General features: G+C 47.6%; 1 protein-coding gene across 2 annotated transcripts in view; it reads left to right on the top strand.

The window, feature by feature from the left end:
* The window catches only part of POLD2 (DNA polymerase delta 2, accessory subunit), a 418,384-nt gene that overhangs the window by 111,841 nt on the left and 281,060 nt on the right, over positions 1 to 25,483 (top strand). The window lies entirely within an intron of this gene.

Genomic DNA, 25,483 nt, shown 5'->3' with positions numbered 1-25,483 from the left:
TGCCCCAGGTATATGTATGATGTAACTGAGGTTAAATTGGTGTTTTGGAGGGGCCACTGATAAGTGGCAACACATTGTTTCTCTTTGCCGAATTGGATAATTTTTGTTTTCGTCAGATTGATTGAAATGCAATTTTCTTGGTATATACATTAAGAGCAATCAAAAGATCTTGTAACCCCATGGGGGTCTTTGAAAAGAGGACCATATCATCTGCGTAAACCAGAAATTTTACATGGACGCCATTGATTTTCGGAGAATCTTTAACAATTGTCTCAAAATTAACTTGCATCTGAAATGAAAAAATTAAACATGGCAGATGCCAGTTAACAACCTTGTTTTAAACCACGGGCAGTCTGAATTGAATCTGACAATAGGCCTTCGTTGGACAATTTGATCTGAATTGAGGTGTCCGTGTGTAGATCAATGAGCCATTTTAGGATGAACCAAGGACACCCTCTGTCCATCAGTTTTTTATGAAGAAGCTTACAAGGGAGAGCATCATCAAATGCCATTCGAAAGTCTGAATAATAATACTGTTCAGAGTAATGATAACGGCTGTGCCGAGACCTGGAAGGAAGCCTGTTTTAAATGGATCACGTAAATTGTTTGAATCCAGCCATGAGTTGAGTTTATTCAGAATAGCCGGGCGAATATTTTACCCAGGCAGTCTAGTAAGGCAATGGGGAGGTATGATGTAGGATTATCTCTATTGCCCTTTTTTGAAAATGGGTAATATCATGGATTGCTTCCAGGATTTTGGGTTGTCTCCTTTTGCAAATATATATATATAATCGATGAAGAATGTTTGTCTATTCATGTGGATGGTCTTTCATCATACCATCGCTCTCAATCGACTCAGGTTTGAAATACAATCTCGAATATCTTCAATTGCAATTGGAAAATGATGCCGCTCGTAGATTTTGTTAAAATCTGACGTAACATTTTTTCGCCATCGTTTTGATATTGAAGGGAGCACTGCCCCTTCCACCAAGTTCTATACCAAGATCTATAAGCCGCTTTTAGTTGTTTTTTGGCTGTAATACGAGCAGCTATTGGAAGGAATTTCAGGTTGCGAATGGCCCATCGTAGGTCTGTTTTCTGTTGCTGTATGATAGGGTCATAGGGGTGGCGATGCTTATATCCGACACTTGAGTCTGGCATTTTCGGATTGCTTGAAGATCTGCATCATTTCAACATAGCAATTTGAGCCATAAGGTGCTGAAGATCTTACTGAGGGGTTGTTTGTACTGCTTCAAGTTATGAGTGTTCCAATGCAAACGGGTGCCACTATTATTCACCAGGATATTGTTAACATGGGATTTCTCTGGGGAGACGGGACCATCTGGGGTAATGTACAATACATGATAACCTTATTATGGTCGCTAAGATCTGTTTGAATGACCTGCATGGATTTTACTTGTGCTAATAAGCTAGCATGGACATAAATGTAATCCAGTGTCGCTCGCTGCCCCCCCTCCCCCTCTTCCTCAGGTAAATTGCGACGGAATACCTCCTGGAACCGCCCCATTTAACATGACAAAACCTCTGTCTTCAATAATATTGGTCCCGGTTGTTTCATCAGCAGCTAAACCTGTTGCTCCTGTTGGAAATGGGTGCAGGTTTAAATCGCCTACTATGATTCTGTAAAGTATACTCTGGTCCTGTAACAAGGAATCCAAAAGCCAAAGCAATTGCGCAAAGAAGGTGTCTGCTGATATGTTCATCCTGCTCCAATGAACATTAATGATGGCAATGGTTAGGATATCTCCAGTCAGCTACACAGCTTGAAAATGAGGAGGGCGAGGAAAGTTTCAACTAGAGGCTTTGTTAATGCCCGACAAGAGTCCACCACTAGGGCGGCCCTTGATGTTCTGAATAGCTGGGGTCGCAATGATAGTACGAGATGCCCATATGGGAATCTCCGTAAGCCAGGTTTCCTGCAATGGTATGAGGTCATACTGTGCCAAGTTACTACTCCCTGAATTGATGTGTTTGTGACCTCTTGTGTTCCATGAAACTAGACTGCAGATGCTGATGGAGGCATTATGTTATGATGTGGAACTGGACGCTTGTGCCATCGCAATATGAGGTGAATGGTTTGTAGATGGCAATGACCTCCCATTCTGGCTAGGTTTATGTCTTGATTTGTGATTTTTCAACAGAATTAGCTTTGGTATTTGGTTCTTGCATTAACACAAAGCCTAGATCAAACAAGCATGTTCTGTCCCGCCATAGGATGTTGGCCACTAGATTGGATTGTACGTAAATTCTTGCCTCAGATAACGCCTTTATATTGCTAAACTCTACCAAAATGATTTCTGTTGTGGATAATGCTGCTAGGCTGGGGATTTCACTGCAAATATTTAAAATACTTGCTCTGTTGAGTACGTACTTTCAATAACCATCCTCGCGACACCTTAACGCCAAACAGTGAGGCTTAGGTCAATCTATTGTTTTGGCACTATCAGGATGATTAGGGTTGAGTGGATGTTTCTTTATTTTGTTGCGATCTATGGGGAAGATTACATCCAGTATGGGCATTGTCGTGTTGGGAAGTTAAATTAGATACCTTGGACGGCTCCTTTAGCAATGCACTCCCGTCGGGGAAGACTTTGCATTGGATGTTATTCATGCACTGGTTGCGACCACGAAATTCCAGAAAATACGAGTCAATTGAGATTTTTATAGTATCACTCAGATCTTGTGTTGAAGAAACTGTGTGAGCAGAGCTCGCCCCCGAATGTAAGAGTGATTGCGGATTCTGAATGAATCTGGGTAGATAAGGTTAATGGTTTACTGAAGTTGGGCAAATGTAACTCTTTTTGGGGATGTTTGGTCTCTGTGTGGATCAGACGGGTGTGTTAATTGGGAAGAGTTTGCTCTCTGTCCATGATCTGTGGAATGTTTTGATTGGGAACCTGTGGTTTGAGACTGGAAAACTGCAGGGCAGATGGCATTTGAGTGATTTCTAATGACTGCTTTGTAGATGGGACCTGAGTCATATAAGCATTAATGGAGGCTCTGATCGCCTCTCTCAGGTCAGCAATACTCTGCTGGATAATTGGTACTTTGCCTGTGCCGAAGGTGGAAGTGATTAGTGATGTTTCACCAACTAGTTTGCTGATGTTAGAACAAGCCGTTGGGATTAATTATATGTGCTGGAAGAATTGAAATGTTAGTCGCGGTGCTTGTCGAAATAGTTTCTGTTGAGAGTGCCACCAGCTCATCAAGGGGTCTATAAGGCATGAACATTTTGAATCATGGGCTCGACGACAGATGGGGTGGTCTCGGCAGCTATGACAGCCTGGGGGTTCTCCCACCTGGAGATCACTTTGATGAATTTGCGCACTTTTACCTTCGGTTGCGTGCAGCGCCCTGGCCTGGTCAGCTTCACTGATTTGGTCCGATATATATTAAAGGGTTGAACAGGTATCTCGATGGCCTCGGAATTGTTAGGCACTGGCGCAAAGAGCTTAAAAATGTTCGGCGTTGCCAAGGAGGTAGAATCTGCACCAAGAACATTCTGCAGGCAGAGAGTCTTCTCGCAAAGGCCATTAGAGGATAAGGCGTCTCCGGTCATATGGGATTTTTGATGCTTGTCATGCACCAATTGATGTTTTTCTGCTACAGGACAGAGACCCTCGGAGCTCATTTGTGGCTTGTTTGCTTCCAGTGACGAAAATTGTGAAAGACTTGTTAGACGAGCGTTCGCAAGATTCGCTTGCGGTTCGCTGGACACGTGCCTTGTAAGTTGTGTAGCACTCGGGGCACTCTGGTCCTGGGGACACATGTCGGCGGGAACCTCCTGTGCTGTGAGCCTTATCGGACAAGCCTGAATTAAATGGCAATTGATTTGAGTTGGGGACAAAGACTGGTTGCAGAGGAATTATTCCTTTGAAATATTGCTCAAGTAGTGTTTGACGAGTCATTTTGGTGTCAAGGACTTCATCTAGCTTTGCTATGGTTAGAAGGGCAGTATTCATGGCACTCAAGGTGTTGTTGAGGGCCGGGGCTTCTGGAAATGAGAATCGCTTTGAATAGTTGTTGTTAATAAAAAATAGAATCCTGGACAGGATCCTCGACGTGGAGTTGGAGCAATGAAGGAAGGGGATTCATCTACAAAGTGGGTATTAGGCCCATCTAGTATTTCCGGTGACTGATGAAAACTTGTTGTTTGCCTCTCTTGGAGAGCAGAGCCGTGGTCTGTTAAAAGATTACTTTCAACAGAGGTAATATTTTGGGTATAATCTGCATGTAGTTGAATCAGATCGATTGTGGACTTATGTAAGCAGATGAGAGAGGAAGGGTGTAGGGTGGCAAGTCGCCTGAAGTGTAAGCTAATTCTAGGGTTATGTCAGTGACTTCACCAGTTGGTCCTGGGATGGTTGGGTTAGCGAGGTCAGGTAAATGTGCCACATCACTGTGTACTACAGCAGCATTCTGCAAAGCTAGTACACTAACGTTTGTTTGTGCTGATTGAGGCAACGCCTCGTTTACATTACGCACATCAATTGGATTAGGGCTGGTGCCGGGGAATGAGTCCGATTGTAGGGCGATGTTTTCGCTAGGGCTGGGCTCGTTGGAATAATAGGTGCGAATGTCCGATGTAAGGGACTTCGAACGCTGCAAATTAGGGCTCTTGCGACTAGCACAGCAAGATGTTTTTATCGCCGCCATCTTGAGATGATCTATGGTAAACGGCTGGCCCGGGTTAATGGCTGGCATGCCTGATTTTAGGGTGTACCTTTTAAGAACCATGATTGGAAGAGGAATTAATTATATCTGGCTCGTGGCTGTACAGAAAAGATGTAAGATCCTTGCAGTACACAGAGGGGTTGGGTCCGCTGCCCGCTCGTACGCTAGACAGCAAGACAGCCCCCTCAGCAACCTCTCGCTCGAACGTGTGCGCTGAACGCGCAGGAGCAGTGGTTTTGTGGAGGCTGCTGGGAGGGTGGGCGGGCACAATGAGGTCACGCTTGGTAGGAAAATCCACAAGAAAGTTGACAGGTTACAAAAAAAACTAAGAAAAAGAACACTAGTTAGCTCTATTAGGATAAGAAACAAAATCCAGGACAATCCTCCGACGATTGCAAGATGGTCACCCAGTCAGCTGTAGTCAAATGAACGGAGAAACAGAGAAAAAGTCCAATGTTCAAGGTGCACTGTTCGGCCAGCGTTGCGACAGCCCACTCATCAACCACTTGCTTGAACGTGCAGGAGCGGTGGTTTTGTGGAGGCTGCTGGGAGGGTGGGCAGGCACAATGAGGTCACGCTTGGTAGGAAAATCCACAAGAAAGTTGACTGGTTACAAAAGAAACCAGTCAGCTGTAGTCAAATGAACGGAGAAACTGCGAAAAAGTCAAATGTTCAAGGTTCACTGTTCGAGCAGCTTTACGACAGCAAGACAGCCCACTCAGCAACCACTCGCTCGAACGAAAAATGATGATAAAATTCGATGTTAAAAATAAAAAAGTTGCAGTATAGAAAACAAAATGTGACATTATGTCCCTGCAACACTTCACTTATAGTGAATTGTGCTGCCGTGTTAAAACAAAAGTAAATGAGACAAGATTGGTATTTGGAGGGACTTGCCAATGCATGCAGAGAAAAGAGTGGTAGAGAGACTTCTAATGAAGTCCATTTAGCCACTAAATTTAGGCAAGTAAGCGAGCAAAGCAACAGCAAAATGTTAAGGGGATACGCAATGTGGGTCAGAGAATCCCAGAAATGGGGTTCTGTCCTAACAACAAAGAGCTAGACTGAACACACAATTGGTGAAAAGCAGTACAACACTCTTCCTGTAAACCCTTCAGTCTTTTCCACCCCTGCTAACATTCTGAAACCCTACAAGACACAATTGATAGAGCTAAGATTAATTGTAACATGCATAATTAACATGATATAATTTATACATTTAGTTGATAGTTTTCAGCCTTAATAAACACATTTTACTGGCTACTGTAAGTGAAGCGTGGAGGCAAAGTGCCTAGGAGAGGTCAGAGTATGAGTTGGTGCTAATGGCTAGATCTGTGAAAAGGAACAATGTGAAAACCATACAGGTATTTCATAAGGATGGCGTAGAAGTGCTAAACTGGTTTTGAGAGCGTGGGAGGCGGGGGCTGTCCAGAGAGTTTGGGCAAAGTATGGATGGATGGATGGATGGATGGATGGATGGATGGATTGATGGATGGATGGATGAATGAATGGAATATTTGATGAGATGTGTGAAGAGGGACACATTTTAAAAATATTCGAGGTACCCTAAAATTAGCCTTGGGGTATGTATATTAAGATGGAAAGTGGCGTGGGGATGTCTGTAGCCTGTGGCCAAAAGGAGTGCGTGGAAGGATGAAGTCGATGGCAAACTCTTGGGATGAAGGGCGTGGAGGCAAAATGGTTCTGAAGAAAAAGAGGAAGTGAATCGCCCTTTCCCCCCAGAATAAATATTCAGTGGATAGGCAGAGAAAAGGGGTGGGGGGCGGTGGCAGTAGGAATGTGGGATCAATCCTGTGATGGGGAAAGAGGTGACCAGGCCATGGGGCATGTGCCCCTTGAATGTCCAGAGCATTCATGGCTATCGAAGGTGGTATCTCAGCCATGTTCTGAGCTAGTGTAAAACCGGACTGCTTAGAGCATTTGCAAGAAACCAAGTTCCATTGTGCATGAAAGAGGAAGCCACTTATGTGGCTACAAGTACGTTACAAAACGGCAAATCTTTAATGCACTGTCTGCGCCAACCTGACCGCGAAGGCTTTGAGATACTCTGCTCTAGTATGGTGGGGAGGGGCAATAGGCAATAAAGGGAAAGGGAGGCTGAGTTTCTTGTGATTTAGTCCTGAAAAGTGTCAACACTGCGGACGTAGTGGGATAACCAAGTCAAAATGAGGTGATCCAAAATCATTTTTGAGACTTTACTCACTTTGGAGGCAGTAGATGGAAGGGATCAAGGGCAGGGTTTACAACATTAAAGCATGCATCGATTGTTACTGGATATGTAGTTTGCTATGGTGAAGAGATGTAGATGATCAAAGTTATCAGAAACCCTAAATTATTTTTTATTTTTTTTAAATATTTGTTTCATACAGTACAGAAAAGCATCATTGGCGATTGGTTAAGCATATCAAGAAAACAACCCAAACCCAGCCCCCCCCCCCCCCTCTCCCCACCAAGACCACGGTTGGTTCACTGTTCCTCTCTAGTTTGTGCCCATATCCGGGCAACTCTCTCCACTCCGCTTCGTATCATCCACCTAAGGGTGGAGCAAGGGCACCGTCGGTGCCACCCAGCGGTGTAGTTCCTCGCTGGAATCCAGTCTTTGCACATGAATAGCCGTTTCCCATGCCGCGGTTTCAGCTATGATCCACTTCGTGAGGTCTCCTCACCATAGGGGCATATGTGGACCTCTGGGGCTTTTCCACCCCATGGCAATATGTCTTTTGGCTGTAATGTATATAAGGTCAGTGAGCCTGGATAGGGGTTTGTTCTTCCTGTTTCGCCTGTATTTGCCAAGGATGCAGGCCGTAGGCTCGTCCACCTCAACCTCAACTACGATGTCTACGCCAGCCACTCTGTCCTTCACTTGTGACCAGAACTCCTTGATTACTGGGTAGCCCCAGAACATGCGAGTCATTCCCGCTCTGGGTTCACTGCATTTGGGGCATGACTGGGTTCCAGCACTCGTGAATCTCGATATGACTTCCAGCGTGAGATACGCTCTATTGGTGATATACAGTTGAATGAGCTGTAAGCGGGCGTTCCTGGAGACCTTCTTATGATAGTGGGTTATGTCACCCCAATCTTTGTCTTCAAAAACAAGGCCCAGTTCAGTTTCCCACCTACTCCTACATTTGAGGTCTCCCCTGGTCGTACCCCATAACAGGGCTTCGTAGATTCGTGAGGTTTCGTGGCCCCCCTCAGCGAGTTCAATATCATTTCGATGCATTCCTTCTCCTCAGTCAGGTCAACTGCGACCGGCCATCTCCTGCACAAGGCCTTTACAACCACCCTGTGCAACAGGAACTGTCCTGCCGGGAGGCCCGTGGTCTCAGAGTTCCGAAAAAGTTAGTATTTCTTGTTCTTGAATCAAGTCCCCCAGCGTGGCCACCCCGAGGGGCTCCCATTGTGTACGTGTTTCAACATGCCCCCAAGAGTGATTAACCATGAGTGCAGCAATAGGGATCTGTGGGGAGAACGGGTCGTCCGACCCGACCAGTTTGCAGGCCCTTTTCCAAAGCCGGATCCCGAGCTTGGCGAGGTAAGGGCAGTGACTCGTAGCACCCTCCCCAGCCCACAGTATGTCTGAGTAACAACCGGCGGAGGGCAGGCTGAAGGAGGCGAGTGTCTGTCGTGCTTTCGTCCGCCATCCACTGCGTGACATGTCTCAGCTGGCTGGCGAGGAAGTACAGCTCAAAGTTGGGGATCTTAAGTCCGCCCCTTTCGTACGGTCTTTGGAGAGTCTCCAATGCCTCCCTGTGCCTGCTTCCCTGCCAAAGGAAGCCCCTACAGAGTTTGTTGAGATCTTTGAAAAATGAGGGGGGATGTTGAAGGGGACGTTAGTGAAGTTATGTAATAGGCGGGGAAGGGCGACCATTTTAAGCAGTCCCGCCCTCCCGGCCATCGAAACTTTTTGTGAGAGAGTCTTTGGCCCTTACGGTATTAAGGATGTGTCTGTGGCTGGGTTGCGGTGTATAGTTATCCCCAAGTATTTGAAGGAAGTAGCCTGCCATTCGAGATCCAGAGGGGGGAGGGACCTGTATTCATCAGTGAAGAGTGCTGCGAGGGGATAAAGGCAAGACTTGCTCCTAATGATCTGGATACCGGTGAGTTTGTGGAAACAGTCCAGGGTTTCCATGATGTAGGGAAGGATGTGCTCAGGGTCCCGTAGGTACAATAGGGTGTCGTCAGCATACATAGAGATGAGGTGGGTCACCCCGTCTATCTTAATGCCACCCTCTCCATATTCCTGTCTCAGGTAGGCTGCCACTGGTTCAGCGGCAAGGATGTATAACATGGGGGACTGAGGGCACCGATGGCGGGTGCCTCTGTGTAGGGACCATTGAGCGGAATAGGTTTGGTTGGTACGTACCCTCGCAGTGGGGCTGGCGTAAACCAGCCGGGTCCACTTAAGGAATACAGGGCCTATTCCCCTTCTGGCCATGATGGCATACAGCCAGTCCCACCTCACCGAATCAAAAGCTGAGTTTCTGCGGCCTTCCCTCAGTGCTATAGATGACATGATGCAGCCTGCGCAGGTTCTCAGTGATGGAGCGCCCTGGGACGTATCCCGTTTGGTCCTGATGGATCAACAGAGGGATAACTGCGCAGTCTATTCGCAAGCAGGGCGGTGAGGATCTTACAGTCAACATTAAGCATAGAGAGGGGCCTGTAAGGACCACAATCTGCCCCGTCCCTCCCCGGTTTAAGCAAGGGTATAATCACGGCCTCGTTCATGGAGTCCGGGAGGGTGCCACGCTCAAAGGCCTCATTAAAGACCTGGGCCAATATTGGGGCAAGAGTTTCCTCATAGGTCTTGTAGAATTCCCCCGGGAGCCCATCCGAACCCGGGGTTTTCCCCGCTGGTAGCGATCTAATTACCTCCTGGACCTCGTCGGGGGTGACGGGCTCATCAAGGGTCTCAGTCAATTGCAAGCCTAGTTTAGGTAGGTCGATGATGTCAAGGGTGTCCTCGATCCTGGTATCAGAGGGGGGCGGGGCTTTGGAGTACAGGTTACGATAGAAGTCGGTAAAGACGGAATTGATTTCTTGTTGGGTATGTACGGCCGTGCCGTCGGGGGTGAGTATGTGGCAGATGGGTGGCCTGGGGGGTCTCCCTTTTATAGAGCCAAGCTAAGAGTTTCCCGGGCTTGTCTCCCAGAGCATGGATTCTCTGTGTGCTTGGCATAACTCAGTTTACCAAGGGATTCCCAATGAGTTAGGCAGGTTTGTCCGAGTTCGGCCATTTTTTGTCAGTGGTCAGGGGATGGGTCAGCCCTACCTTCGAGCGTACTCGGGTCCCTTTCTGCGCGCTCAAGCGAGGATGTAAGAGATCTCTGGGCTCCCCCAACTGCTGCAATCATCTCGCCCCTCATGACCACCTTATATGCTTCCCAAGTTGTGCTCAAGTGTCTAACGCTATGCAGATTATTTTGCCAATATTCTTCAGTGCTATCTTTTATGCGTTCCTTTAATGCAGAGTCAAGTAGGGCCTCAGACCTCAGCTTCCATGTGGGTATGGGGGGTGTGGGCGGAAACACTTCCCAGGTTACCAGAAAGGGAGAGTGATCCGGCAGCACCCTAGGCAGGTAACGCGCATCAACAAATATGGACTGTTGCGTTAGGCTGAGAAAGATGTAATCCAGCCTGGTGTGTACAGCGTGGGGTGGGGAGTAGAAGGAGTACTCCCGTTGCTCAGGGTGCTGGACCCTCCATAGGTCACTGAGTTGCAACTGTTGGATTAGTTTGGAAAGTATTTTGGCTGGGGGGGGAGGGTCGGTTGTGTTTATCAGATCTGTCAAGTAGAGGATCAAGGGTACAGTTGTGATCACCCCCCTCCCCCATTATCATAATTCTGTCTGCGTATGGGCTGAGTCGCGCATGAAGGGAATGGAAGAAGGCAGTCGCGTCATGGTTGGGGTGCATAAGTACTGACCAAGCAAACCTCTTTCCCTCTATGGAGCCGCACACCACCATCATCCTACCCTCGTTGTCTGTTTTAGTGCTAGTGAGTTTGAAAGGAACAGTGGGGGCAATCCAAATCAGGACCCCCCTGGTGTAGGAGTAGTAAGTCAAACCTGTTAGAGTACCCGGCCAAGTTTCTGCCAGGGCTTCCAGTTTCTTGGGAGTTAAGTGAGTTTCCTGCAGCATGGCGATTCCGACCTTGCATCTTTTCAGGTAAGTATGGACCCGTCGTTTAACAAAGCTGTTCAGGCCCCTGACGTTCCAGGTAACGACCCTTATTGTGTCGGCCATAGGCGTAGTGTGGTTGTTTTCTGTGTAGCGGGTGGAGCTCGGGATCTAGGAGGTGCTACGTTGCGTGTGAATTGTTCCCGTGGTCTCTATGTCCCAGTGCATGTCCCCAACTTGTGCAAAAACATGTACAAAAACTCCCCTATTCCCACCCTCCCTACTTAACTGTGAAAAAAAACTCCAAACATAGAACTGGCCCAGCAAGGTTACCCTCGTTATGACTGTCCTGTTTCTGCTCCGTTGGACCGTGCATCGGTCTCCTGGTGCCCTACGGGCGGGTATATGTACCCAAAAAAAGGGAAAACAATCAGGGGGTGGAGTGAACAAGGACTCCGGGTCTCCGCGGGGAGGATCCACTCAGCTGCGTAGCGGTTCAAGCAAATCTATTTCCCCCCTGAATGACAGGAGGATCGTTATCTTGGTTTCCTTTCCTCAATATCGGGGATCTGTAATCCGTCCATCCAGTACCTGGCCTGGGCCGGGGTGTCGAATAAGTGCGCCTTGTTGTTATGCAGTACTTTAAGTCTAGAAGGATACAGGAGCATATAACGCAGCCCGGCGGCTTTCAATCTTGCTTTGGTATGTATGAACTGTGCTCTGTTCATTTGAACCTGAAAGGTGTAATCGGGGTATATGGCGATTTTAGCAGAGTCCCGTTGGATTTGTCCGTCAGCTCGTGAAAAGGCCAGAATGACCTCACGGTCCCTGTAGTTTAGAACTTTCGCTATCACCGGCCTGGGTGGGGCCCCCGGCGGTGGTCTCTCGGCCAGGGATCTGTGGGCCCTCTCGATGGTGAAGCCCTGGGAGAGTTTGCCAGCTCCCACCTCTTGTAGCAGGAGGTTCTCTATGAAGTTAGTGGGGTCGGAGCCTTCGGAACCCTTTGGCAAACCGAGAAGGAGTATATTGTTCCCGCGAGCCCTTCCTTCTGCCTCCTCGGCTCAGTCCTCCAAGTTTTTGACCCTTTGCTGAAGCTCGTCGACGTCTCGAAGGTGAGTTTTGTATTCAGTGTTTTCCTGGACTTGTGTTTCAAGCGCCTCAGTCCTGCCGGCCAGGGAGCGGACATCTTGACGCAGGAGGCCCAGGTCTGTGGCAACGGCATCGATTTTGTTTTCCATTGTTGCCTGGAAAAGCTTGATGGCTTCGAGTATCTGGGTGTTGCTAGGCTCTGAAGCCGCGGCCGCCGTGGGGTTAGATTGAGCGTCCGGGGCCGCTTTGTTTGTACCTTCAGGATTCGGGGATTCACAGGCTGCGAAGGTGTCCATCGTGGTCTGGCGCTGCTGCTTGGGCCTGCTGTTCCTGCCAGACATGTCGTCAACACAGTGCCTTCCCGCTCCGAAAATGCCGGGGGCGCAATCGAATGTCTGCTAGGTCTCGTTCCCGTTGCAGGGCCGACAGGGCGATGTTAAGAAGCAGCGGGGTAGCAGGCCGGTTTCGGGAAACAAAAGGTATCTCGGATCAGGCGGGCGTGGTCGGCCCCCTCCGCCGTCGGCTGTGAAGTGATGGGGGCCCTAGGAGTGGGCCTTGCGGTCCGCCGGAGCGTCAGTCTGCAGGCAGGGGTCAGGTGTTTTCGTCCACACCTCCCCCCCCCCGGTGAAGGATCAGCAGGCAGGGGGGAGGGGGGAAGGAAGACAGCGGGGGTCACAACGCCTCGGAGGCCAGCCCAAGTTCTTTCGTTGCCGCCAGCGGCAAAGTCGGTCGCAGGGGGTAGAATAGGCCCCCCTCACCCTGCCTCCGATGTAGGTGTCCAGGGTGGTCCTCCGCCACGCCCGCTTACCTCTACGTTACCGGTCGGCCACCGCTCACGCCGGGGGCCCTCTCGACTGTCCAGGGCACACCTAAGCCCGGTCGTGCGCTGCGGGCAGGGCCCGGTCCGGTCAGGCTGTCTGGGTCGGTCCTCTTGATCGATGCTGTTCGGTCCCCTCCTCCGGGTCCAGCGCAAGTCGGCAGCTCAGGATCTTCTCCTCCTGCTGGCGGGCAGCTTCTCCAGCGATGGTAGTGCGTTCCGGCCTTTCGAGGGATCGGGGCGCGGGAGCCGCCATTTTGAATCCGCTCGGTGACCCTCTTTGCTCGCCGGATAGAGGTGTTAGCCATCTCTGCTTCGCTTGGGAGACGGTGCAAAAGTTGCTGAGGAGGTTCTGCGGCGGATGGTGCAACTTGTAGGGTTCCGGAGCACTTTAAAGTCACTTAAAGACAGCTTAACATGGGCACATCAGTGCGGAGCTCTCAGGAGACACGTCCGCTCTACATGGCGGATAGCCACGCCCCTGAAGAAACCCTAAACTTATATTGCTGAAATATCAACTCTAATTTATCAGTTGTAAATATCAACTCTAATTTAACCCTGGAAGAGCAAGAGCAACGCATTACAAGCAAAAATTACTGAAGTTATATAATATAACTGTGACTATGTTGACAATAGCTCAGAACACGTGTTAATTGCGACAGATGTCTTTTGTGGCCCCTTAATTATTAGTTTATATAGGCATGGGTGAAATGTGTGTGCATCTAGAGCACCACTCATATCAACTAAACTCCTTGTAGCACTTAAAGGCTGGTGTTTAAGAGGGCAATTTTGGAACAGGGTCAACTCGTCCCACGGCTCAGCAAGATTCTTCCCACCCTCCTCTCCTTCTCCATCTAGGCTCTACTCAAGGTCTTCTATAGCTGTAGATCAGGCGGTGTGGACCAAGAGAGGGGTTGAACAGTCGGCCCCCTTCCCAACACAGCCACCCCAGCCACCATCACAGTTTGGGCACTTGCCCTTTTGAATAACAATGGCGAGGATCATTCCTGAATAGGGGTAACTTTGCACTCAGCATATCTATGTCCCAATTCTCCTGCACCATGTTAATCGGCCATTGGTCATGGCTTTTCAATAAGGCCCACATTGGGCAAGACTTGAGCACTGCCTGGAGTCTCAGAAAAGGGCCACAAAGCAAAGGGAAAGTTCTGTTTGTCTGTGTTAGGTTTCAAGGCCACCTATTAGTGCCATATTTCCCCCTCATCCAGTTGTGCATCTGTGCAGGACTATCACATGGGTCCCACTTCTACACCTGTACAATTAGTTTTATGAACTGCTACCCATTGATATATCACCTGCTCCTTGTAATTCACACTGTTTGTTTGCCAAGGCCCCTTTGTTTTTTGTTTTTTTGTCTTTTTTGGACACCTAGGACCCGTAGCTTTTAAATAGCATTTTCGCTACCTGGGAGACATGTTTGTATATTTGGGTCACTATGAACTAGAATTTGATGGACACTTAGGAACCTGTGGTTTTCAAAATTACCTTTTTTGATTTCCCAAAGCCCTGCATCTTGCATTATGTGGTTGCCTAAAGCCCTGTGTACTGTAATTCCACTGTTTGGGTGACTAGGACCCTGTGCCCAACCCCACAGCACTCCTGCGTACCATGCTCCTATCAGTCTTGCTATCCCTCTTTGCTGTTCTCTCTCCCCTATTGCCCCCGACGCTCCTGTTCCCTCCACTCCACCTGTACCCGCCCATTTCCCCTTCTACCCTGCCCCTGTCTTTGTATCCCCATCCTTCAGTCTCCTCCCGAATGCTATTCCGGCCACTCTTCTCTCAACCACTCCAACCTCCTCTACCTTCACTGCCTTCCTTCATTCACTTGAGCAAGTACCTCCTCTACCTCTGCCCCTCCTTCTGTCCTCACCGAGGGTCTCCGGGTCGCTGCTGGTCTCTGCCCAACACTCCAGCAAACAAGAAGAAATACCTCCTTTCTCACTAATCATTTCGATTTCAATCACCCCAAACTCGTAAAGACTACCATGAAACTTGGATTCCCCCAAGACACCACCGCCCTGGCATCCCTTAAACGTTACCTCTTTTTCTCCTGCTATGTCTTCAAAAAAAGCAGGGGTGATGGAATTCAGCAATCGCACACCATTGGATTTGAGACTCTGCTCCTTTCAGAATATCCTGGCTCAACTCAATCCTACCCACCTTACTATCCTCCTCATTTCCCACTCAACCTCTTCTTATCTTGACCTCTTAATCGAAATGCATCCAGCTGATGTTATTGCCACCATTTTGGGATACTTCAGCTACCCCAATATGACTACGGGCCAAAAACTCCATCTTGATGCCACTCTAAACAACACTCTAGTCAACCTACATAACCTTTTGAACGCACACCAAAGAAAATGCTCTCACCCCCCTAGTCCTAGTGTCTACCCTGGTCTCCTCTGCTCCCACAGTTCACCCCCTCCCCCCCCTCTAACCATGCTTCAATTTTTTTTTCACCTTATCTGTTACTCCCCATCCCTCAACTAAGTCAATGCCTCATTCCAAGCTCTCTCTCCATAGTGCTAATCTTTACTGAATTCAACTCTACTCTCCACATCCTTTTCAATAGGTACACTGTCCTCTATCACTCCCTCTAGCTCGCATCCTCAACCATGCGGCTCGTGAGGACAAAACTGTGTTCGTGTTTACGCCGTTGAAGAATAGACTGAACCCAAAATCTCCCTGCCCACAAGGGTTCTTTACTAACCCTGCCCACAGCTCTCTAAACAGCGGAATCCCCCTATTATACTAATGTTGTTTCCTCTCTCCACTTGCACCCTCGCAAAGGCCATGCTACCCCACCTTCTTAATAACCACTCTGTTTTCCATGTCCACTTTTCTATTCCTTAGTCTCTCCTCTGTCCTACACTGTGTGACAACTTCTTCCCTCCCCCATTGAACCACTACACATCCTTCGCTCTGACAACCACCCGCTGCTCCAAATGACCCCTTTGCACTGCAAATTAAAAACTTGCAATTATCAATCTCTCCACCTTATTCAAGCTATTTCTCAACGGGCGTCTTCCCACCCTGTTACAAAAGTGCTAATGTCATGCATCTCCTAAAGAAACCAGGTGCTGACTGATAACCTCTTTCTACAGACCTGCCTCTCTTCTCTACGGCCATTCTAAAATCTTCGAGAAGGTTGTGTTCAATTGCGTAGTCCACTATCTTGTGGTAAACTCAATTGCTTGATGCCTTCCAATCTGGATTCTGGCCTAAACACTCCCCCCAAACTGCTCTCACCCATGTTGCAATTTCCGTTACCCCTTTCACCACTCGCATCTACTTCATTCTCATCCTTCTAGAGCATTCCGCTGACTTTCTTTACGCTGTGAATCATCCCTCCCTTTGTCAAATTCACAGCTGGGCTAATTGAACCCCATAATCCACTGGGTGGCCTTCACCTCCTTTGGCAAACCCAGTAACCTTCTTTGGCTTTAACTATCACCTGTTCAATGAAACTACTCCAATATATGGTTTCCTCCTGCCCCCCTCTGCCACTCAATGGCTCTATGCTACTTCATGCTCCACTCCTCAAAGGCAGCGGTCCTGTCCATTCTTTGCTCCCAACGCTAACCTTTCTCTTCGTTTGCTGCACCCTTACCCTGTTGGGGAGATGTTTCATTTTTCTGCTGAATCTATTCGACCTGTGAGACACCAGCACTTTTTGCTGGACTTCTAGGATTTTCTGACTGTTCTCCTGAATGATTCCCACTAATTCATTATTTTGCTCTGACCATGGGAACCCTTATTCAGTTTTTTGTACTTTATTTTATGGGGTCATGCTTTCCTTCTTTTCTAAATCCATCAATAAAATTGTTGCAGCACACAGCACCCTTTTGTGCAGGGTTGTTGGGAGCGCTTTGGGCTTTCTTTTTTTTTTTCTAGAAAGAACAAATGTTCCCAAGGATAAAAGTATACTTTTTACATTTATTTTTTTTCTTTTGTGATATCAGCAAACCCCACCTTATGTGGATTGCTAATGGGGGTGGGGGTTACAGTGTATCCCCTTTCTCATTGCTCCTGTAACATTTTGGTTACAGGAACAAGCCAACGAAATAGTGAGTGGAAGTGGATATATCCCTCCGACTTATGTATTTTTCCTTACCCTGACTTTGTTGCATTTTCAAGATGGCTTGTCATTTCTTGATCCTTCTTCTGCCGTGCAGGGTGGGGGGAAGGCATTTTTGTCCTTGCTGAAGCCCGCCAAGGCGCCAGTGTGAAACTTCCCTGGTGTTTGGAAACCGTTGCAACTGGGAGACTGGCTGTCCTGAAATGATAGCCACCCCGGCTGGGTTCCTGGACAAAAGGGGAGAATTCTGAGACAAAAGACAAGTCGACCACTGGAACTGAAGATTCAAAGAAGACGACAGCCAGAGATGCCTGCAGCACCTTCCAGCTTAGCCTGCTGAACTGGCTACTGCTTGTCCTGACTTTTTTAAATCGACCGAGAAGCTCCAACGAGGACAGCTTCCTCCCTTGGACTGATGGGCATAATCGGTCTTAACACCTTTAATTTGGGCCATCTCTCAGCGTGCTGCGACTTTCCTGGGCTGCAAACCGCCAATACCCTAGGACCTCTGCGGTCCATCGTCTTGCCATGAACACATCTTTGCAAAACTTTGGTGGACTCCTTCCAGACCTCCAGAAGCAAGATCCCCCTCCTCAAAGTCGTCTCACCAGAATGCAGGACCGAGCAAGCAAGGAGACTCAACCAGGTGGTAACCATTCTTCATTGGGCTGTGTACGAAGGTGCCAAAACCACAGATCTGCGTTGGAGCATGAAGATTCCTTTGCTGGGATTCCCCTCTTGACTGCTGCTGCGACATCCCTTCAGGAGTCCCTCCTTTCGTCACCACGACGAAGGATCAGGCGACTGGGGTCTACAGCTGCTGCATTGTGAATGCATCCAGCTTGCTCCACTTCATCACTTCTATGGTACTGTGGGACTCTTGGTAATACTTAACTTGTGTTACTCGTTGTGTTTCTCCTTTGTTGCTGCAGTGCTGATTCCAGTGTTTTGACGTTTGCACAGGCCTAACGTTTGTGCACATCCAGGGAGCCTTCTTCAAAGTCCCTGAAGGCTTTTTATCAACAAAAGCTTGCTACTTATGTGAAGAGCTAGGAATGAGACGCGGACACAGAGATAGTTTAGGCTTAAACTTTTATTTCCCAAAAAAGGTTTTGTTGTGGGGGGGGGGGGAGGAAAGGCCTCACTGTCTGTATGCTAGGAGATGGTTTCAGTGCTGCAACAAAAACTAAGGGTCTGTTAGTTGTCAAGATCTCCAAATCAAACTCTCTTGTCTCCGAAATCCTATTCTGGCCCTTGCACCTCAAACCTAACTCTAGAATAAGGGTAATGTCTTTATCTGTTCTGACTTGAGTGTCGTGTAGACCGTTGAGACCTCCGTCCCCAAGTGACGCACAGGGGAACCAAAAGAACCCTGCTGTGCGCCCTTTGGAGCCACAGGTGGGAGATGTTGCTTCCCGGATCCACGGAACCTCAGGAACACCAATGCTGCTGCAGAAAGAACGGGGTTAAGTACCAGGCAAATACAATAGAATACAAGAATCACAGGATCTGAATAATCTTACCTATCCAGTGGTTGGAAAACCCGGGAGACCTAGTGAGGGAGGTTTGAGACTCAGATGAGAGGCAGTCCCCAGAACAACAGGGACCGGAGTCACACGTGGACACAGGACAGCCCACCTGAACCTAGGGCTGGAGGCGTAGCGTGAGTCCCCAAAGGGCAATGGTGTAGAAGTCAAACAAAGTTCCAAGGGATGATCCGAAGGCAGGTGAGGGACGGTCCGAGGTTCAGCAATGAGTCAACAGTTCCAAGCAAAGGTACAAAAGGATAATCCGAGGGAGTCCAGGTGAGTGATCCAAAGTCGAGGTAAACCAATAGAGCAAGTCCAAACGTAGCACCAAACGGAGTCGAAAGACAGCTGAGAAGCGGTGAGTGCTCCGTGCATCAAGCGTTATGTACTGTGCGCTTCCGAGTCATGTGACGCCTTCCATCGTCACATGGGAAACGCCACTCTGAATCACGTGAGCGGATGATTGTTCGATGCGGAAGCGTTCCGCCGCCCCTTCTGCTGTATGCTCTCCATGGCAACTGCCAATGCAGGAAGGGCTGCAACCGGGCACGTACATTGTAACCGGTACGGAGCTTTCGGTCCTTTGGGGCAACCACATCACGTGAGTCTCGAAACCTGGGGGGGAGTAGTGTGGGAACCCGGCAAAGGTGTTGTAGAGGTGCTAGCAGTGTTCTGGTGTGCAGAGGAGCGACTAACATTATCCTTGGTAGTGCACACATTATTGAAGTTACAAAATTAAGGCGTAACTTTAACACAAAGTTCCAATGCATACAATCCACAGTTCTAGGGGAGTGTTCCCTTCTCCCAGGTTTTCTCTTCACCAACACATCAGTTCTTAAGGCTATAATTCGTTCCTAAATGTCTCTGTAGAACAACAAAAGTGACTTGTATGTTAAGCAAATCAGACTCACCTGGTATACTCGACTGCCAGGTCTTTTCGCTTCTACTTCATTCAACAATGCCTGTAAATGTATCTTTGTCTGGCATACTTCCCAGCCACTGCTTTCCTTTTAACACATTTGTAAATTTCACTGTGCCTGGTATGCTTCCTTGCGAGGGCTTTTCTCTTGTGGTCATTATCCAACACATTACTGTGCCTGGTATGCTCTCTTGCCAGGGATTTTTCATTTGTCTCTCTTGATGCACACTTGATTCATTATAATATTTGATGGTGGGCTTCACTCTAAATGTGCACCCATTTTCATTACAATGTCTTTGTTTCCCTCTTTGCCAATACCCATTATATGGATTTAGGCACACTTTCTCCTTTGGGGTCCTTCACCTCATTGTTCTTTTTGGTTCACACTTCTTGTAGCCTCCCGGACATCTAGCACCCTTCTCTCCCTCAGCGTACCTGTTACATTGGTGCGCAGCGTTTGGGGCGGCGTGCTTCTCTCCAACTGGTTCGCAGCGTTCATGTTTCGTCTATGGTTGCAGGCTGCCTCTCTGCCAGGTTCTCACTTCTCGGAGGCAGGTTTGTTCACCCCGTTCCTTGCGCCCTCGGCTCGCCCCTGAGTTCTAGCTTCTATGGGTCGGCCGCTTCTGCAGCTGGCTTCACGTCCTGGGATACTGCTCCCTAAACACAGACAGGCTGGAGCTCCAACAGAAGATTCTTGGGCTGCATGACAGGGAGGCGCGGGGGGGGGGGTTTCCGCTTGCTCCCATTCTCCTTACTCTTCGGCGGTCTTGCTATTTGGGAGTCCTCCATGCAGCGGTCTATCTCCCATACCTTTTCAATGTCCTGGCACCTATCAGCAGTTCTCAACAACTAGACCACGTTCTTTGCTTTTCACGGTCAGTGATCTTCATTGCTCTAAGCAGCTTCCTCGTAACAGTAATTTCATTTTCATAGCAATACTATGTAATGTTATCTGAATTTGTAGAGCGCATGCACGCCAAAAGGCATTGCGCTGGGGGGGAAACGGGAGTGCTCAATAAAATGAGAATAAAATGTGCTCTAGAATGGGGTTTTCAATTTCTGACAGAAGACAAGATGATCCTCCGTAGGTCAAATGGAAGTTTGTTTGTTTTATTATTTGTAATGTGCGCCTAACCCAGAGGTAGCAGGGCGCAAGAGAATAAAGAGGATTGTATAGCTTAGGTTACATAAGGCACTACAGCTGGAGTACAGCTATGGTTACAATGCTGGACACATCATCAACATTAGACAAAATACAATAAATCGTATTTACATACAATATTTAGGATTTACAAGTTTCATTCTATAGCCAAGTGTATACAGGGAAGCATATGAGATCAGCGATATATAAATGAAGTGTCATGTTCCCTAATCCAAAGGATGAGATTGGATCTAAATTGTAGGTAGAGAAGGTCCACCCTTAGGGGAGGGAAGGAGTTCCAGTGTTGTGCTGCTTTGACAGGAAAGTTGCTCCCCCCAGTCATAGTGTGTTTAAATCTGGGCACCAGTAGAAGGTTGGAGTTAGCTTTTCTGGAGGGGCGACAAGATGCTTGTCTGGAGAATCTCACTATGAGGTATTGAGGGGCAGATTGGTGGAGACATTTATGCGTCAAAGAGACTGATTTAAGGAAGATCTCGTCTTTCGTAGAAAGCCAGTTGACAGATCTTCTGATATCTGAGATGTGAGCTTTCTTTGGGAGACTTAAGGCTGCTCTTAAGGCATTATTTTGCAAGATTTGAATCTTGTTCGTAATGTATTTGTTACTACCTACGTGGAGAGCATTACAATAGTCCAGCTTGGACAAGATCGGGGCTCTAGGTAAAGTAATACAGTTGTTAGGTGAGAGGAAAGGTTTGGCTGCTCTGATTAATTTGCAAGTGTAGGAGGTGGCAGAAGCCATAGCATTTACTTGTTTTTTGAAGGTTTGTGTGGAGTCAAGATGAAAACTAAGGGTTTTAATCTCCTTGGCCACAGCAATGTTATCTATTTCGAACAATGAATAGTTCTGGCCTAGTTTGTTGAGATTAGACGTAGTGCCAAGAAGGAGTTCCGTTTCGTCATATTCAGGCATAGACCGTGTGAGGCGATCCATGCCTGGATGATGAGGTACTCTATTTACAAATGCCAAATCCTTGTCATAATCCCCCGTCAGCGGGATGAGGATCTGAGTATCGTCAGCGTAGTTTGTGTAGGTGATATCCAGACCATCAAGATCATCGAAAAGGGGCTTTGTGAAGATGTTATACAAGGTAGAAGAAACACAGGAGCCCTGGGGCACACTACAAGTAATAGGCATAGGGTCAGCAGCTGCTATAGAGGAGAAGACTTGCATTGTTCTGTTATTGAGAAAGGACTGAATCCAGTAAATTGCCTCTTGGGAGAACTGGGCTGCGGACTCTAAGTGGTTTCAAAGGATCTTATGGTCAACCAGATCGAATGCTGCTAAGAGATCAAGGAGCAACAGTAGTGCCTTACCCTCGTCTCTCAGCGCATCTATTTGTGCCTTAAGGTCTATGAGCGCAGTCTCAGTTCCATGTTGCAGTTTGAAGCCTGACTGGCGGACTCCTAGAAGGTAGTTATATTCAAAGTAATGTTGGATTTGTAAGTATGCTATTTTGTCAAGGATTTTAAGTAGGAATGGCACTGTGGTGATGGGGCAGTAATTAGTTGGGATGGACGGACCTAGATTGTTTTTTTAAGGAGTGGGAGGACCCAGGATTGTTTCAAGTTATTGGGTATTGTGCCTGAGGTAAAGGATGCATTTATTAGTTTGGTGATAAAAGGGGAGAGTTAACGAGCTGCATCTTTTATGACTTGTGCTGGGCATAAGTCACCATGGCAGTTTGAAGGTTTTAGAGTGAGGATCACTTTTTCAACCTCTTTGGTGGATACTTTATGAAAGTTAAAGTGGGGAATAGGCGCGTAGGGTGGAGTTTGAGGCACTGACAAATTGGTTTTACTAGACTTGGAAGTAGTAAGGAGAGTTTCTTTTTTGTTATTGATCTTAATCTGCAGGGTTGTGATTTTATTGGCCATAGCATTTTGTATGCCCGAGCACCAGTTTTTGTCCTTGAGGCAGGAATCTGGGGGTTGGATGGGGGATTCTACCGCTTTCCGAATTGCGAAAAGCTCTTTGGTATTTGACTTGGCTTGAGAAATTCAGAGGTTGTAGGAAGTTTGACTAGGATGATTTTTTTTTTTTGTAGAGTGAGGCTAGTTTACTCAAATTGTTCTTATTAGTCTCTGATGGATCTAGCCTCCAGATTTTTTCACATCAGCGTTTCTATTGTCTAATTGCTTTGAGGTGAGGAGAGAACCAGGTATTCACATGTTTGCAGGGTTTGCGCTTTCTAGTTTTCAATGATGCTATGGAGTCAAGGTATAACATCACTTTGTTGTACATATCTACCATAGTGAAAGGGTCTGTGCGGTCCAAGATAGTTTAGAGTAGGTAGAATCAAGGGGATGAGGTTTTCAGGAGTAATGTTTCTTTTGTTTCTGGTAGGGACAGCTGGTGCTATGCTGTCGATACGCAGGGGAGGTGAAGCCTCTAGAGAAAACGTAATCAGATGGTGGTCAGATCAAGACTAGGGCATTATGGAGGTGACCGTAGTTGGGCACTTGTGCTCGGCAATCCAATCAAGGGTTCTGCCTTTGATGTGGGTAGGACCTGTGATCTTTTGGGTGAATCCTAATTCCTCTAAGGAATTGTTAATTTGTGTAGCATTAGGGTGTAAAGGGTCACTGAAGCCAATGTTGAAGTCCTAATAAGACGCTCTGAGAGGAGTTCTTGAGGTTGTTGGAGAGGATATTCGTTAGGTCCTCTTCAAAGCATCCTAGAGGGCCTGGAGGTCGGTATATAAGGTGGATGGATACAGATGGAGTATTAGAAATGGTTAACTTGGCAGTGAGAGATTCACATGAATCTGTGTTATGGGGTGGAGAGAGTCTCAGTGTTAGGTTGGTTTTAGCGATTATGGTGAAACCTCCACCTCGAGAGGTGGTACGATCAAGTCTTAGGAGGGTGTAGTCATCTGGGATGGCTAGCATAATTGCTGGACCAGCTGCAGGGTGGAGCCTAGATTCAGTGATAGCTAAGAAGTCTATATTTTCGCTTTGAAGTAGGTCTGCTAGATCTGTTGCGTGGGCCACCATAGAGTGAGCGGTTATAAGTGCGCCCTTTGTCCCGGTCTGTACTAGTTGGGCCACTGGTAACTGTACCTTGGGGCGGAGATAGGTTCTCAGAAGAGTCTGCTATTAAGCTGAAGAGGGTGCTGGGAGTGGCTAGTTTTGCAGGAACCAGTGGTAGCATTACTCGGCGCTGTTTTAATGAATGAGTCGTACAATCTTGGGAGTCTAGCACGTAATTTGAGGTTCCTCAGTAGTAGAGTACAAGGTCTGGTAATCGTGTCGACCTGCTTAGGGGCGTCATGCACAAGCGCTGGTGGAGGTAGGTGTTCATTCCAGGCTTTAGCTGCCACAACAGAAAAGGCATGTCCCCCTTGCCCCCCCACCCCGCAATGCAGGCGCGCCTGAACCGAGGGACTATTAAGAGGGCAGACTGGGAGCGGAGAGCGCAGTTCGGAATATAGGGCACAAATTTCGCTTGCAGGTACTCTGCTCCAATACTCTAAAAAGTCTGATGTACTATACACATGGATTTAAACATAATCAGAGCCCCCACAGGGAGCCAATTTAGTTGTGCAACTGAGGGGACATATGTGTTCCAAACAGAGGGTGAAGAAAAAGTCTGCAGACTAAAAAGTCTGATGTACTATACACATGGATTTAAACATAATCCGAGCCCCCACAGGGAGCCAATTTAGTTGTGCAACTGAGGGGACATATGTGTTCCAAACGGAGGGTGAAGAATGGCTCTCACCATTGCGGTTTGAAGAAGTTGAAGCCACCTGAGCAGATACAAAGGCTGCCCTAGATAAAGTGAGTTACAATGCTAGTGAGTTTTAGGAAACTTATGCACAACACAAGGGAAGATATCCACATTGGTTTCTCTGGGTGGTAGAATGGAGTCGTGGCAATAAGCCATTCAGGCATGGGGAACACCAGGGGAATCCCTGGAAGGCACAGGTGATACCATGTTCCATTCGATGATGCATCACCCTTGAAGGTCAATTCGCCCCTCTCCCCCCTCCCAACCATCCAATGTGCCCCTGCCTGGCAGGGTCAGGATCAGGTAGCCGTGACCTCTCATCTGTTTGCAGAGACCTCGCTGGCCTGAGAGATGGCTATTCAGCAGAGCCATCATTCTGGAGATCATCCCACAAGTTCAACCTTCACGCTCTCTAACACACGCCTTGCGAAAGACCGCTGTTGGGTCGAAACATGTTGGCTGTTGTGTTAATAAACCACAGCTAAACTCTTAACCCATGTACTCGAGCTGATTCTAACCACTAAATTATTAGATCTCCAGTGCCCAGGTGAATGTGGTTCACACGCCTTGCGAAAGACCGCTGTTGGGTCGAAACATGTTGGCTGTTGTGTTAATAAACCACAGCTAAACTCTTAACCCATGTACTCGAGCTGATTCTAACCACTAAATTATTAGATCTCCAGTGCCCAGGTGAATGTGGTTCTTACAAATAAACACCTCATCTATAACTAGGAATGTATAACTAGAACCTATAGTTAAACTCTGTAATTTTTATAATAATGTTAGTACCTCATTACAAGTTTGGTGGTATCTCAGCAGTAAATCACTGAGAACACCAAACTGATTTACCGTTGACGCCACTTGGTCCGGCGGAATTACCACTGGTTTACAAGTGGGCGGTATGGTAGTGTTGGTCCCCATTTATAGGACTTCATGGGGATTTCGGCAGTGGTAAGTCTGCCAGCGATAATTCTGCCAAAATTGCAGTTTCTGTTGCGGTAAGGTGGTGGAATTATCTGCAGCATTTTGATGGTGGTTTTTCCTCCACCCCACCACCAAACCCATAGTTCGGCAGTGCTGTAATACGGGAGTAATGTAGTGGTAACTTTGTTACCATTGCATTACCACAGTTTTTGGCCACACCACCAAACTCCTAATGAGGCCCTATATATTTCAGTATACCAGAAAGATGCAACTATTGGGAATAAATGCTCTTTAATGAAGCTTGACTGCTCTGCATACCTACACTTTGGAGCGTTTGGTCTGCCTTTTGGATGGATGGTTTTATATCACTCGC

This window comes from Ambystoma mexicanum, chromosome 10, assembly GCF_040938575.1.
Source record: "Ambystoma mexicanum isolate Mex_15411 chromosome 10, UKY_AmexF1_1, whole genome shotgun sequence".
Taxonomy (NCBI): domain Eukaryota; kingdom Metazoa; phylum Chordata; class Amphibia; order Caudata; family Ambystomatidae; genus Ambystoma; species Ambystoma mexicanum.
Note: the sequence above shows the minus strand (reverse complement) of the source record. Positions and strands in the feature narration are given on the sequence as shown.